The following is a 12,291-nucleotide window of genomic DNA, read 5'->3' as shown; positions in this document are numbered from 1 at the left end:
AAACGCAATAAGTAAAATTGTAATCCGCTTAATAGCTGGATTGACGAATCGGATTCCGAGCTCAGTGGTCGGCCCTCCGCGAATTGGTCGGCGTTTAGACACTAGAACGATTCCTAGGTTACCGACGTTCGGGCCCTATATAAACGAGACACACATCTGGAACCAGTCAACAAGTGATTTCGATTCGAATATTCTACCAAAATGGTCGCTCTGAAAGTCGTCGTTCTGTTGGCCACGATTGCGCTGGTTTGCGCTCAACCTATCAGTAAGTAGTAATCATTTCTAACATTAAAAAGGTTCTGTTTTTTTTCCTAATTGCGGCGTTTTACTTTACTTTTTATTTGAATTACGGAAATGCACTACCGTGTTCGGGAATCGTAGGCGGACTTAAGGCGTTGTATGGTCATTAGTTTTTGCTGATAATCACAATTTCACGGTTTTCGAAAACTCTATTCTATAGCCCCATAACCGATGATCTAATGAGGCTTTTTTGTACATCTTTTTGCTAGGTTTGGAAGAAGATGTTCTCGCCCAATTCGTCAAACGTAAGTTAGTTTCTTTATGTTCACGCGTGTATTATCATTCAAACATTTACCGTTATATCCAGCAGTGTGGACGGTCAGCTTTTTGTCTCATGCCTGGTGTTTGTTTTTCGACTACAAATGTCCCGAGTGTGGAGGCATACATTTTTCGAAAATCTTAACTATCGCGAAACTCTTTAAATGATCGTAAAAATCATTGAAATTTCCAAATATGCTAGGTTGGGATAAATCGACCGTAAATAGTCGATCGTATTTGCGAATCACATGATCCTATGCCTGGAATTAAATCAGATATTGTTTTGTTTAAATTACGCGGTTCTAACGCATCGATGAAATCGATATCAAATTCGTTTCTTAAATTGCAGGAATGATGGATACAGTTGAAGCTTCAAAACGTAAGTTTGATTACGAGGTTTATTCGCAGGCTAATTTCGGTTTCGGTAACCGGTATTCAGTAATACCGTATACCTCTCGGGAAGGCTCGTCGACAGAAAAAACCTTTAAGGTTTTCCAGAAGAACCATTTGTTCTATAAAAGGTACGCAAAATACGGGTCGATACAATGGTTTGTTTACGTATGTTTTACAGGTGCTTGCAAGAACCAGATAGGCGATACAGCTTGCGCTAATGTGAGCTGCAACAGTCAAAAACACAGAAATGTCATGTGCAAAAAGAAGTGCGGAACCTGTTAATCAAGAGATGTGAATTTAAGCGCTAGGCGCCGAATAGGTAAATAATTCACGATCGAACCACGTTCCGTACGAAAAAGAATTTCCGAATTCCAGGATTTTCTTGTCATGGAATTTTCCTATGATATTATTCGCTTAGCGAGGAACACGTTGATACGAAACTCCCGATTACGTACTTCGATTTAAACGAACAATTCAGTAATTTCGACCGCCGATTTCCGATTTCAAAATCAAACCCCCCGTTTCGCTCCCGGCGGATGTGGTGGGTTTGTAATGGACGCAAGATTTCATGCGATCTCCTATTCATTTCTATAGTAAATATACACGCTTAGTACAATGCGGTCCATAGTGAGTTCCCCATTTTCTAAAAGTTGGTCGATTGAATACCAGCAGTACTTTATTTTCTTATAGGGTTATTTAGAATCGGGGTAATAATAACGAATTATTTTCATATCAAATGGTTAAACACGAAATTCGATTAATACCAGATGATTTTTCATTATGCCACGGACATCGTACTTACGAGGTTCGGAGGTACTGCGAATTGCACGAATACGAATCGGTTAATTGTTCAAACAAAACAACTGTCAGATACATGCATTATGACGCATCAATTTTGAATTTTCAGTTTGAGCCTACGCGCTTACCGAGACGCCTACAGATGGTGTACGTACAGGAACACGCACTAACGCACGATTCGAGGAGATGAACGCAATATTCCGATAAACAATTTTTAAAAACCAATTACGTGGGTAATATTATTCCGGAAAAAGACTAATTAACGACGAATTAATAGTAAATGGGGGGAAAATATATCTGTAGAAACACAGCGAGCTATCCGATAACGTTTCGATTTGTTCATGTTTGCTTTGAATGCGTGGTTTGAAATCAATTTAACATATCTTCGTAGACTTCTCATCGTATATTTTGTTCTTACGTGAATTTCTAGCAAAATAAAATCCTACTTTCGACTAAGTTTATTTTGTTGTTAGTTTATTTTCAATTGAAAATGTCCCCGGGCGAAGCACTGAACGCACAAGTGCAGCAGCGTGGACGATCAGCTGAGTTTGTAGTTCATTTTCATGTGGAGCGTGGACGATTGATCAGTTTTTTTTAAGAAGAAGAGTACCTACTAACCGGCCGGGGGTGCTCGAAATTCATTTCTCGTGAATACGTGCTTCAAATGCGTATAGCCTTAACATTCATTCATAGGCCATTAATCGAAGGGCCCATGACTGTTTAATCATCCCGTTTGAAGAATTAGGAAATTTGAAGTCGAAGTTTCGTATTCCCTTTAATTTTCCTTTTTTTTTGATGCTCCAAACCTGAAACCTCAGTTCGTCAATCAATGAATTCATATCGTGTTGCTCTGGCCCTTTCATCAACTGACCTTTGGACACTCATCGGTGAAATGACCTAGTTCAATACTCATCAGCGCACGAGTCAACTGACCTAGTTGGAAACTCAACAGTGAGGGGGCCAACATTGACCTAGTAAGATATTCATCAGTGCAGGGATCAACTGACCCAGTTGCATAGTCAACAGTGAGGGGTTGACACTGACCTAGTTCAATACCCATTAATGCGATACGGAATTGACCGAGCTGACGCAGCTTATCGCAGATATAAGACCGGTATGATTCTAGTCAGAATGATGACTTCCATAAACACGATGTACAACAGCGAAAATATTAGAATATCGTCAAAAATAAAATTGCACGGAAACCTGGACTAGCGAAGCGAAATTATCAGAATGGTTTAAAAATATAATTGGACATGGATATGTACGACACGTGTAAACGTGGAACTGAAAATTGCTGCACAGATAGGTGGTGATTACTGTGAAGCTCGTCCGGAGGTCGTAGTGTGAGTTTGATCTAACATTGATGACATAAATCGATTCCGGCAAAATACCGGAGGTTGAAAATATAGTTATATATATATTCAGAATGAATGCAGCAATTCATTTCATAAGCTAGAAATGTCAAATTCTACATCGTTTATTAAGATTTTTGTGCAAATCTAAACAGAAATTCAAATAAGAAGAATTTGAATCAGGATAACATTTCTTCGTTGTATCGTGTTGATGCTGTTCGGTATGGAGCAGCGACTGAGAGCGCTGTTTGTATCGACGCTGATCGTCTGTCAAGTTCGCATCGCGCGCGCTGATCGCGCAGACTCTATCGAGGAATCGTCTATGACGGTAAGTTCGTCTTGCAACTACACGTGGTACCCGTTAGATTCTACGTCCGGTTACATCGTTTCACCGAATTACCCTTTGTTAACGCGCGGTGTTGAATGTCGTTGGTTCATCAACAGCTCTTTACCGGGAATTTTTCACGTCCAAGTTTACTACGATATCGAGCCGTCAATATTCTGTAGTGATAACTACCTTCTCATCGACGAGTCTGATAACAGATTGTGCGGTGATGGAAAACATGAAATCCGCCGTAACGATTCGATCTCGTTGATGTTTAGGAGTAACGTCGATGGTACGCGAGGAAGTCGCGTTTATATCATATATCGTTATGAACGAAACCGATTGAGAATCAGTCATTACTGCAGAAAATCATCTTTTCAATTAAAAGAATTACAATCAGTGAAAGGATACAGATTTGCTATAAATCGTCTACAAAACTGCCAGTTGTTTTTGGAATGGGTCGGGGCGCCGGTTGGTTTTGCTATGAACTTGACTCTAAGCAAGCTAAGTTTGAAAGTTAGACCGAGCGCTGATCAAGCGACGACTGTTAAAATCCACGATGGGTGGAACACCAGCAGTGAACCTATAGGTCTACTACGAGAACAAACCGGACATCCGCCATCGTCTTTTCATACTAAAACAAACAAAGCCTTCATATCACTGCTATATCGTCAAGTGCAATTTCAGTCGCAGCTTTTAGTCAAGATGTACAAGATATCAGATTGGAACGTCTCTAATTCGTTGATACAAATCTCTAATAACGAGTCGGGAGTGCTCATTCCCGATGACAATAGTTTACACTTAATAACTCGATCAAAACACTTACACTGCTGGTCTATCACAGTACAGGTGTTACAGTACGTTGTCTACAACTGGACACGTGATCTCATCACATCCGGTGACGTCATCGGTGTATATAAACTAGAAGGGTTACGCGTTGTAGGAACTGATATTCTACTCGGTTACAACTACCTTGAATCACTGAGTGTCAAATCTGAAGGCTTTTTCGTCATACTGTGCGTTTTGATAGGACGAGAATCAACAATATTTCGTATAGAAATACACTATAAAATGGAATCGCTTTCGATGGAAGATGTACGCGTCACCAAACGTCGAGTGAGTGTAAAACTAACATATTCTCAAACTGATGTATCAAATTACGTATTGATATCTGATTTAAAGGTTTGTTTTCTTTTAGATATTTCAACGGGGGATATCCTCCTTGTTACCATTCCTAATGTTTCCGTCATCAAAGACAGCCTTTAAGTATCGCATTAACACATTACTCTTAAAATGGAAAGTCGAAATCTATGAAGAGAATATGGAACTAACAGTTTTATCAGAGAACTGCGAGCGAGCTGGATTTTACATATACGACGGTGGTAATTTCACGGCTAGACGCTACGGTCCGTATTGTCCTCGTTTATGGACATACGACCGTAACGTGGTCAGTCTGATTACATCAGGTGGATCGGTTACTGTAGTAGGATACGCTTATAACTGGGATGATCAGTTAACAGTCGGTAAGGATTCACGCGTCAGATTTCGTCCTACCGACTGTGACGGGTATGTTTTAAAGGAGGGAGAACGTCAGATTAAAATGACATCACACTGTCTCGTGATTACACCCGAAAACCGACGCCTTCCTTTGAGAAACATTTATATATTATCAGCACACGAATATCAAATTGACCGATGTTTTCAGGATTCTCTATTATTCGGTTCATGTAGTATGTACGTGAGATTGAGTAGTCAGATTCTCAATAACAGTCTCGTATTAAACACTGTGAAAACGCTTTGGACAGATCCGTTCTGGAGACATTCATTATTCGTAGAACTGCGGCGAAAATGTCAAAAATTGAAAAAAGCTGAAACTGATTTATTACTCGGGCGCCCGTTGAAAGATGAATGCGGGTTTGTGCAATCACCGAATTACCCGGGATCATCAAAGTACCAATTTCAACCATTATATTTTAATTTTGCTGAAGTTATTCAACGCAGCCAATTTCCATACTATAGATTTTTTATCAAACATATGGAAAGGACGCCCTGCGCAAAATCAGATTTCAGCGAAAACGATCCGATTATTTTTAAACAAGCGATAAATGAACGGCAACAAAATAGAATCACACATGAACTTAGAATATGTGACAATAACGCGATACCGGGACTTGTGTTTTATAGTTTAATATCTCACACCCTGCGGTTTGAGGTGAAAAATCACATACCGACATTTCAAATACAATACACATTAGAACAATCGATACCGGTAAAACAGTTTGAAAATGTCTGTAAATCAGGATTTCTAGATTCGGGAATTTCCTGCGTTAAATACATCAGAGATGAACGTCTGAATTGGGAGAATGCTGAATTGCATTGTAGACAGAAGTACGCGGGACATCTACTCAGTATCAACTCACAACAGGAGATGATGGCTATTAAACGATTATTCGCTACTGATCTTCTTCTAAACGCGTATTCGCAGGAAGCGTTCATAGCGATGATTGGATTAAAACTGCAGGTAAATTTATTCTAAAAATACTGATTTTCCTTCAATAAGGGATATTGCTATTTCAGGAGATATTTGAAAATTTATACATTCTTTATCCTATTCAGCCGGGGACAGGTATTTACACGTGGATTGACGGGAAACCATTGAGCTACACGGAGTGGTATAAACCTGCAAATAACGACACGATACCAGACGTTATTCAAGGTTTAATATCTTCTCGCAGAAAGCAACCGATAAATGACGTCAATATGCCGTGTACAGCAATGATACTGAATAATCCACGAGGTGCAGCGAACTGGGTTCGATTCCCATGTCTTATCGAAGAGGTTCATACGAGTTTCATTTGCGAATCGGAAAGAATTGATACAGAACTAAACACAACACATTCGACAAACAACGACACATACGAGAAGATAGAAGATAAATTTCAAGATACTGGTTTCAATGACTCGAGCTGTACGATTGGTTGGGTAAGCATAGATAAACGATGCTATCAAATACTGACAGACTGGAACAAACAAGGCGGTTTAGATGTAGAAACTGCGACAAAGATGTGTGATGGCATCCAAGGCGAAATAGGCCGAGCGTACAGTAACACAGAAAAAGATATCTTTGATTTGATAAGAAAATTTCAATATCGTCATCAATATAGCTCTATACTAACGATGACTTCTAATAACAAACTTCAAGTTATAAACCCAATAATCACTAGAGATGAAATTACTTATATTCAATCAGTTAAATGGATGATGAAACAGTTTGATAACGCGACAGATACAGCGCATTCTGTTTTGTGTTCATACAATGTAACTGATGAAGAGTTAGCTTCGATAAGCGGTTGCAAATCGTGGCAGTTTGAATGTAACGATCGAAGATGTATCAGCGACCATCGCGTATGTGATACCAGACACGACTGTCAACACGGTGAAGATGAACTCGATTGTACAAATATCAATTTGTACAGTCAGTTTCAATGCGATGATGGTCAGATTATATCAATAAGTGGTTTCTGTGATTTCATACAGGATTGTGTGGATGATTCTGATGAGAAATCTTGTATTCATCCACCGTGTTTGTCCGAACAATTTCGCTGTAACAGTGGTCAATGTGTCGGTAAATCTAACAGATGTGATGGAGCCACTCATTGTAAGGACGACTCCGACGAAATGGGGTGCACCGCTGAAATTTTATTTCGTCTTCGGTCAATTCGACTTTCACCCTCTGAAAAGCGTAACACGTCTTCTGACATCCTCATTATCAATATTGCAGCTTGTGATTTTTTGATGTCGATTTATTTGTTTTTGATCGCGGGAGCAGATTACGTTTATAAAGGAGATTATTTCCTAAATTCTGAAACTTGGACCGACAGTTCATTTTGTAGTTTCGCTGGAGTTACGGTGACTCTCTCTTGTGAAGGCTCATTGACATTTCTGCTTATTCTAACGCGTCATAGATTCTCAAATATCGTTAATCCATTTTCTGGAAGCCCGATTACATCTCCGAGATATGTGTCCATTATTTGTGGCGTATGTTGGTTATCCATAGCTACAATATCTATAATACCTCTGTCACAGTCATCTTATTTCGGAGACACCTTCTATGGCAGTACAGGAGTTTGTTTACCTATAAATTTAATATCAATTGAGGTCAACGCCTGGCAATATTCATTCGCTATTTTTGCCGTGTTCAACTCTGTCATACTTGCTTCAATAATGGCCACCTATTCTCAAATGTACCGACTCGTATCTGGGAGCAGGTCTGGTTCGGGTAGAATAGATCCTACCGAACTTATTTTGGCACGCAGAAGTTTAGTGATAAATCTCTGTAATTTATTTTGCTGGCTGCCGTTAATTACCGTTCAGTTTTGCGCCGTATTACGGGTAGAAATACCGAATCAGGTGGCGGCTTGGCTGGCTGTTCTTTTCTTACCGATCAACTCGTCCCTCAATCCCCTTCTTTACACCATACTGACCATTGATATGAAATCTGTACGAGCAAAGAATAAACGCTCACGACATTGAACAGATTTCAAACATCGAATTATACTCAGAATACGATTATATTGCGTTTTAGATTTATCTTCAACTTTTATATTTCTAGTTACTTAATTTCAGCATCTTCCAGTCAAATATTTTTCACTACACAATACAAAACTGAATTGCTTTTATTCAAATTGGTCAGATACTGAACGCAACATTAAACTCCATAAACGAGCACGGAGCACCAGAGTGAATATTCTAGGTATTGGTGATATCAAAATATCTGACTTCATAACCAATCTGGCGGTTGATTTCAATCTGTAAATTTTGAATCCGCACCAATCTAGGCGAAATCTACTGCACAAAGCAACAAACTAGACAAAAATCTCTAATTACTTCTAAAAATTGAAGGAGTTTCAAAAGTGTATCGGGCATTTTGCTCGAATCAAACGAGTTTCAAGCACCTTTAAAAGCATTTTCCGTTTATAATGAATTCTATAAAAGAATAATCGAGCAGTCGTAGGGAAACCTGTAATAATCACTTAGTAAATCTAATTGGAAAATACAGAATAAACGACTTGTTGAATCCTCAACAGTGTGGTTGCAACTGACCTAGTTAAATCCTCATCAGCGCGGGGGTCAACTGACCTAGTTAAATCCTCATCAGTGCAGGGGTCAACACTGACCTAGTTAAATCCTCATCAGTGCAGGGGTCAACACTGACCTAGTTCACTACTGATCATTGCGGGGTCAACACTGTCCTAGTTGACGAAGGACCGCGCAGATATAGGTGTAAGACCGGTATGATTCCAGTCAGAATGATGAGTTCCAAACACGCTCATTACATCAGCGAAAATATTAGAATATCGTTTATATAGAAGAAAAATCACAGGTTAGAAAAATATAATTGGACATAGATATTTACGACGCATGCTAAATGAGAGTGGAAATTGTCGCACATATAGATGGTGATTACTGGGAAGCGCGGCCGGAGTTGGTAGTTTCAGTTTGATCAAACATTAACGACATGAATCGATTTCGACAAAATATCAGCAGTTGAAAATATCGTTGTATTTTGAAAGAGTGCGGCAAATGAGTAGTAGAATATATTGAAATTTACATCATTTATTAAGATTCTTGTGCAAATCTGTACAGAAATTGAAATAAGAAATTGAATCGGGATAGCATTTCTTCGTCGTGTCGTGTTGATGTTGTTCGGTATGGAGCAGCGACTGAGAGCGCTGTTTATAGCATCGCTGATCGTCTGTCAAGATCGCATTGCGCGCGCTGATCGCGCAGACTCTATCGAGGAATCGTCTGTGACGGTAAGTTCGTCTTGTAACAACACGTGGTACCCGCTAGATTTTACGTCCGGTTACATCGTTTCGCCGAATTACCCTTCGTTATCGCGCAGTGTTGAATGTCGTTGGTTCATCAACAGTTCTTTATCGGGAACTTTTCGCGTTCAAGTTTACCACGATATCGAGCCGTCAATATTTTGTAGTGATAACTACCTTCTCATCGACGAGTCTGATAACAGATTGTGCGGTGATGGAAAACATGAAATCCGCCGTAACGATTCGATCTCGTTGATGTTTAGAAGTAACATCGATGCTACGCGAGGAAGTCGGGTTTATATCATATATCGTTATGAACGAAACCGATTGAGAATCAGTCATTATTGTAGTAAATACACTTTTCAGTTAAAAGAATTACAAACAGTGAAAGGATACAGATTTGCTATAAATCGTCTACAAAATTGCCAGTTGTTTTTGGAATGGGTCCGGGTGCCGGATGGTTTAGCTATGAACTTGACTTTTATGAAGTTAAGTATGACATTGTATCCAGGCGCTGATTCAGCGACAACTGTTAAAATCTACGACGGATGGAACACCAGCAGTGAGCCTATAGGTCTAATACGAGAACAAACCGGACATCCACCATCATCATTTTACACTAAAACAAATAAAGCCGTCATATCACTACTTTATCGTCACGTTCAATTTCAGTCACCGCTTTTAGTCCACATGTACAAAATATCCGATTGGAACGTCTCTAATCCGTTGATACAAATCTCTAATAACGAGTCGGGAGTGCTCATTCCCGATGTCAACAGTTTACACGTAATAACTCGATCAAAACACTTACACTGCTGGTCTATCACAGTGCAGGTGTTACAGTACGTCGTCTTCAACTGGACACGTGACCTCGTCTCGTCCGATGACGTCATCGGTGTATATAAACTAGAAGGGTTACGTGTTGTAGGAACTGATATTTTACTCGGTTACAACTACCTGCAATCACTGAGTGTCAAATCTGACGGCTTTCTCGTCGTGCTGTGCGTTTTAAGGGGACAGGAATCAACAAAATCTCGTATAGTAATAAACTATAAAATGGAATCACTTTCGATAGAAGATGTAGGCGTCGACAAACGTAGGGTGAGTATAAAACTGGAGGATCTGATGAATCATATCATGAAATAAAGTATTTGATTTGAAGGATATCTTGTTTTAGATACACAGCACGGTAGTGTCATACCCCTTGGCACCTTTCCGAATTTTTCGGAAAAATAAGAAGACGACATTAACGTATCGCATTAATACATTACACTTTGAATGGACAGTTAGTATTTATGAAGAGAATATGGAACTAACAGTTTTATCAGAGAACTGCGAGCGAGCTGGATTTTACATATACGACGGTGGTAATTTCACGGCTAGACGATACGGTCCGTATTGTCCTCGTTTATGGACATACGACCGTAACGTCGTCAGTCTGATTACATCAGGTGGATCGGTTACTGTAGTAGGATACGCTTATAACTGGGACGGTCAGTTAACAGTCGGTAAGGATTCACGCGTCAGATTTCGTCCTACCGACTGTGACGGGTATGTTTTAAAGGAGGGAGAACGTCAGATCAATATGACGTCACACTGTCTCGTGATTACACCCGAAAACCGACGTCTTTCTTTGAGAAACATTTATATATTATCAGAACACGAATATCAAATTGACCGATGTTTTCAGGATGCTATATCATACGGTTCATGTGGTAGTTACGTGAGATTGAGTAGTCAGATTCTCAATAACAGTCTCGTATTAAACACCGTGAAAACACGTTGGACGGATCCGTTCTGGAGACATTCATTATTAGTTGAACTACGACGTAAATGTCAACGATCGAAGAAAGTTGACATTCATGTCGATGGGGCTGTTCCACAGGCACCACTGAATGATAATTGCGGAATCATTCAATCACTAAACTACCCGGGATCAGCAGGGTTCACCAGGGAAATATTAACATATGGCTTTCGTTTACAGAACATCAAACGAGTTCGTTATTACAGATTTATAATCAAATATATTGCGATGATACGATGTGAGAAGACAAAACAATCAGACAAAGACCCGATTGTAATAATACAAGATATAACTGATAGAACTAGCGGCCAAAGACATCGACACGAAAATAGAATTTGTGACCACAACGCGATACCGGGACTTGTATTTTATAGTTTAAAACATGAGAACCTGTGGTTTGACGTGAAAAATCACATACCAACATTTCAAATAAAATACACATTAGAACAGTCGTTACCGATAAAACAGTTTGAAAATGTCTGTAAATCAGGATTTCTAGATTCGGGAATTTCATGCGTAAAATACGTCAGAGATGAACGTCTGAATTGGGAGAATGCTGAATTGTATTGTAGACAGAAGTACGCGGGACATCTACTCAGTATCAACTCACATCAGGAAATGATTAACATTAAAACGTTATTCGCAACGGAACTTTTGGGACCGGCATATTCACAGAAAGCGCTCATTATGATGATTGGACTAAAACTGCAGGTAAATGTAATCTAAAAATACTGCTTTTCCCTCATAAAGGGATATTTCTATTTCAGGAGAAACTTAATTATTTATAGATTCATTATTCTTAATCGTTATTTTCAGCCGAATACAGGTAATTACACGTGGACTGACGGAAAACCATTGAGCTACACTGATTGGTATAAACCTGCAAATAACGACACGATACCAGATGTTATTCAAGGTTTGATATCTGCCGTAAGAAAACAACCGATAAATGATGTCAATATGCCGTGTACGGCGATGATACTGAATAATCCACGAGGATCGGCGAACTGGGTTCGATTCCCCTGCGAACTCGAAGAGGTTCATACGAGTTTCGTTTGCGAATCGGAAAGATTGGATACAGATGGAAATACAACAAATTCCAGAAACAACGACACATACGAGAAGATAGGAGAAGATAAATTTCAAGATACTGGTTTCAATGACTCGAGCTGTACGATTGGTTGGGTAAGCATAGATAAACGATGCTATCAAATACTGACAGACTGGGAC

The sequence above is a fragment of the Tubulanus polymorphus genome, chromosome 12 (genome assembly GCF_964204645.1).
Source record: "Tubulanus polymorphus chromosome 12, tnTubPoly1.2, whole genome shotgun sequence".
In the NCBI taxonomy this organism is placed as follows: Eukaryota; Metazoa; Nemertea; class Palaeonemertea; order Tubulaniformes; family Tubulanidae; genus Tubulanus; species Tubulanus polymorphus.
The sequence above is the reverse complement of the archived record's forward strand: the minus strand, read 5'-3'. Positions refer to the sequence as shown.